General features: G+C 33.9%; 1 protein-coding gene across 1 annotated transcript in view; it reads right to left on the bottom strand.

The window, feature by feature from the left end:
* The window catches only part of LOC107669860 (paired box protein Pax-3-like), a gene marked incomplete at its 5' end in the record, with an annotated part of 18,911 nt that overhangs the window by 2,038 nt on the left and 11,744 nt on the right, over positions 1-5,129 (bottom strand). The window lies entirely within an intron of this gene.

Consider the following 5,129-nt stretch of genomic DNA (forward strand, 5'->3'; position numbering starts at 1 on the left):
ATCTATCTATCTATCTATCTATCTATCTATCATTGATCTATTTATCTATCTATCTATCTATCATCATTTATCTATCTATCTATCTATCTATCTATCTATCTATCTATCTATCTGTCATCAATCAATCTATCCATCCATCCATCCATCCATCTATCTATTCATTTCTGCAGGTTTGGTCCTCCATAAATGTGTCATATCATTTTGAAAATGTTACAGTGAACTGATGCACAAATTTGTGAGCATAATCAAGTCAAGACACATGTTTGAGGATCAGGTGAAAAACAGATCAGACTGTAGTTTTATTTTCATCTCTCTCTGTGTGATGAACATGTGCCAGACCTGTGACCTTTGCACTTTGACCCCTCAGATGATGGAGCAGGGTGAAGGAGAGGATGCTGTTTGAAGGTTGGCATTTACAGAGGAAGACAGAGGGTCAAAAGAAGCTTCTGAGAGAGAGAGAAAGAAAGAAAGAGTGACATAAAATAGCATCTGTCTCCCTGTCCGTTATTCTAGAGGTGTTTGAGGAGGTTTTCAGTGTTCGCTAGGGCACAGGTGAAGCGTTTGATCGGCTGAGGAGGGACAGAGACGTGAATCATCCTGGAAAGTGTGAAGCGTTAGCTGTGACTGCAGACAGATGTGTGAGAGATCACACCCCTGTGCTAAATTCTGTTGTTTTTATGTAAAAATTCATTATAATGACCACAGACTAGTATTATTTCAGTATTAATGACATACAGTTATGATTTTTATTAATATTTTTAATTAGTTTTTATATTTTGTGTTTTCTTTGTAATTTTAGGTTAATTTTGTCTTTTTTTTTTCTTTTTTTTTTATATGGCTATATAGTTTTTATTTGTTATTTTAGTACCATTTTAGTATTAAGTTAAACTAAATTAAAAAGAAAAATGTCAACCAGCTGAAATAAAATAAGTTTAGGAATATTATTAATCATTAAAATATTTGATTATTTTAATTGTTATATTTAAAATGTAAGTTTATTTTAGGTTTTTTTTATGGTTTTAGTTTTAGGTTTAGTTAACAACTAATTCAAAACCTAAACTTCATGCTAAACTCAAAACATTCATGCTAACCCTAAAAACATTTAAAAAAAAAAATTTTTTAAAGCCATATTAGCTTTATAAATAAATTTTACAATTGCCAACATCTGCAGAAGCTTCCAAATGAAGGTTTTGTTCCCAAATTTATATAGCTCAGTACATACACACACAAACAAGGTTTATTATCTTACAATGAATGATTTAATTGGGCAAAATATCTGGAGGATACAGATATACATTCACACACACATACAAAATAAATTAATACAAAACATCCAGAGCTGTTGTGGCCGTATTATCAGGATTTTTTAGGACATTTTGTTTTTTACCTTCTCTTGGCAAGAAGGAAAAACAACATTAGGAAGGTTTTAAGTCTTATTCGAGACAACCAAATTTATATTGCAGTCTTAAACATATCAGATAATATAAAATGCTAAAAATAAAAAGTCATTTTCACAGTGCACCTTTTAACACAGCACCGCTATAGGAATTATTTCATGAGATGTAAACTCAAACAAGTATGATTTTGAACTCCCAAGTTCCCAAATACTGTATAATATTCCAGTCGTCCCTTCAGATGTCAAGGAATGCATGAGAAAAGTTCATTGTCAGCTATAAAACATTTGTCTTTTATTTACAGCCCAGCGCTTTCGTCTGGCCTCATAAGAACGGCTCTCAGTGGCTGCGAATGTCTCGTATGAATATGGCCATTTCTCATATTGCACTTCAACATGTTTCTCAGTGAAAAACATCTCCTTTTTGTTTTGATTCAGCTTGTCTTGTTGTGTTTTCTGGGATTGTGGATAATTCTGCTGGAAGGGCTTTTGAAGAAGAGTTCAAGGCAATGTTTGAGATCTTTTGATCTGCCGGCTGTGCCATCCAGTGGTAAAGAAGTTTTATTTTTATTGCCAAGAGTTTTGTATCTCCGTCTGCATTTCTCTTCTGTAGAAAACCATCCTTCCGGGACTTTGGGACTTTATCTCAACACTCCTTGGGACAGTTGAGCTGCACGTCCCGTTCAGGCGATTTCAGGCTTCAGATAATGAAAGGAATCTGGAAGAAATTCAGATGTAAAGAGCATAATTTATTAATAATGTTAAATGATTTCACATTTAATATGCGTCTTAATAGTAATATTTGTTCCGATAATGTTTGCATGACTTATTGCAGCCGTTGAACTCCAAAAGAAAGCATGTGCCGTCCATTTGACACAGCAATCAGGCTGGCAAACGCTGAGCCTCCCCTTTAAGAAGGACTCATTAAAGAGCTGCTGTTTTTGTGCAGCGTCCATTTAATCTGAGCGTAACTGTACGAGCTGTGGATAGTGAGTTAGACAAGCGCAGCTGCTTCTCATCATGATCCTGCCACAGGAGATTAGGACCCAACCATGACATTCACACACACACAAACCCGCTCCAGATATTACAGTATCAGACCTCTGCAAGTCACATGTACTGCAGCCAGCCTCTGATGTGTGTGTGAAGCCTTTTACCCTTTTATTATTTGTTCAGGTCATGAACAAACCGCATTTTGGAGTGGAATCAACTTGTAGCAACGTATTTTGTGTCTCGCAGCTGTAAACACAGATACAAATACAGATACGAAATATATAACCTGTTGGCTATTTTTCACTAATGCAATATCAGAGAGTAAACTGTTGTTGAGTTTCCTGACAGAAATTATTATAAATGTTATTTAATTTAGTTTTATCATTATGCTAAATTTAGAGGCTTATTTTGAGATTGTTAATGTAAATTATTTGAATTTATTGACAGCCGTAAACTGTTGCAATGAGTGATTATTATAAAATATATATATGATATTACTTAATTGTATTATATATTTAGTTTTTTATATTGTAATATATAAATACAATTATATAAAAATATATGTAACTATATACAAATATTAATAAATTTGGTACAGTATTCACAAAATATAATAATACTGGGCAAAGCTGTTTTTAAGAGCTGCTGGTAAGCAACTTATAGGTATTAAAACAACTTTATATAGTAAAATATTTTTATTTATATATTATATATATTTGTGATATAGTCAGAAGTATATTTTCCTCCAACAATGTTTATTACATATAAAATGTAATATGTAATAAACATTAACTAATTTTAATGTTTCATTTCAAATTTATATAATAACTGTATTTAATTTTTTGTTATAGAAGTACATGAGATTTTCCTCTAAACATCAAATCTGCTATATATGAACAAACAAATTTCAGATTTTTTTATTTAGTGTTATATAACTAAATATAGAAGCCTATATTGCATTATCTTAATCATCTACATTCCCTGTCTTTTAATTCTCTAGAATGTTGATAATATTCATTTGATAATAAAATTTTTTATAATAATTAATAATAATAATAATAGTGTTCTGCTGTATGATTTTGATCAGTAGGTTACATATATATATATATATATATATATATTTATTTTTTTATATATATATATATCTAACGTGTGCTTCAAAACGGGGTTTCAAAAAAGGAGTTTTTATAAAAGCAACAAGAGACTAGCTGCGACTGTATTGTTAAAATAACACACACACATGCAGATACATATCTGTAGATCTCTGTGACCTGCAATTGATCAGGCAGAAAAATAACTGAATTTGGGGATTGTTTAATCTGATTCTTGGACTAGAATGGAGCCAGAGGTGTGTGTGTGTACTCATTACTGTTTACTCTTGAAAACACTGTGCTGCATTTGAGGAATGTTGCATGTGTGCTCTGGGGAATAAAAGTTACTGACGCCTAATTGAATCTACCAGCAGAATTATGGCCAAAATAAACACATACTCCAGTTGCTGCACCAAATAAGCACCTTTACATAGAAACAGAGAGAGAAAAGCATGTCTCCCAGGCTACAGGATCCTATTACATCAGTGCATACAGTCAAAGCACTGCAGAACACACACACACACACACACATGGTCACGCACATGGTCTCGCTTAAACCATTTCCCATAGTGGAGCAGGGAGTGACGTGTGCCGAATCCAGGATGGAATTCTGTTTCTGAAGCTCTGGAAGGTTTTCTCCATGAGTTTGGGAAAATTTTGCACTCAATGGAACCAGAAAAACAACAATTCTAAATGTACATACTTTCTGGATACTATCTATATAAAATAGATGTGTTGCTCACTGGCTCTAGTAGAGTTCGGCAGTGGGACGTTACATACGAAATTACATACAATGTTTTTAATTCACTATAAAATCGAGAAATAACCATTTTTTGTAAGATTATAAATATTTTACTGTCACTTTTGATCAATTTAATGCATGCTTGCTGAATAGAAGTATTTGTTTCTTAAAAAAAAAAAAGTTAAAAATCTTGTTGACCCCAAATTTGAAAAGGCATATATATGTAACACTGTGAAGATTGAAACATCCATCTCAATACTACGCCGGGATGCTTTGAATCTTAACAGCATTTTTCATGTATTAGCACTGTGGACGATGACAGCGAGAACGTGAGACTGTACCAGACTCACTCCACACTACATTCACACCCGTCAGACCTGTAATTCATCGCAGTCTGTCAGTGTTCTTGACAAACACCCCCCGTTGAGGCTTTGGTGCGCTCCTTTAACAAATGAGAAGCATGTGGAGGTCAGTCGTCTATCTCTCACACAGAGGGGTGTCCGTGTTTCTGTGTGTTCTGTGCTGCGTTTGCACGGTCCAGTGGAAAGCTAAAGGTAACCGAGTGAAAAATGGCCCGTGGATGGTGGAATTTATCTGCGTAATGCGTTGTCTTAGAGTGTGTAATAGTTTCTACAGAAGCCAGAAGAGCCCATTAAACTGACACTCAACTGTGAGTCAACAGGTGGATCCACTGCACCGTCCACTGAGTCACTTTCAACTGCATGTTTTTAACATTTAAGGGTTTAGCTAACTAACTAAATATCAATTATCACTATTTTTTATGCTGTTTTTAAAATCTCAAAAACTGTGCTAGGTTTTGGCTTGATTGTGCTAATAATTCAGACAATTTAGACTCATCCCTCAATTTGCAGCTCATAGTTTTGTGAATTTGTCACACACACAACTTTTT

This window comes from Sinocyclocheilus anshuiensis, unplaced genomic scaffold (assembly GCF_001515605.1).
Source record: "Sinocyclocheilus anshuiensis isolate Anshui unplaced genomic scaffold, SAMN03320099.WGS_v1.1 scaffold272, whole genome shotgun sequence".
Taxonomy (NCBI): domain Eukaryota; kingdom Metazoa; phylum Chordata; class Actinopteri; order Cypriniformes; family Cyprinidae; genus Sinocyclocheilus; species Sinocyclocheilus anshuiensis.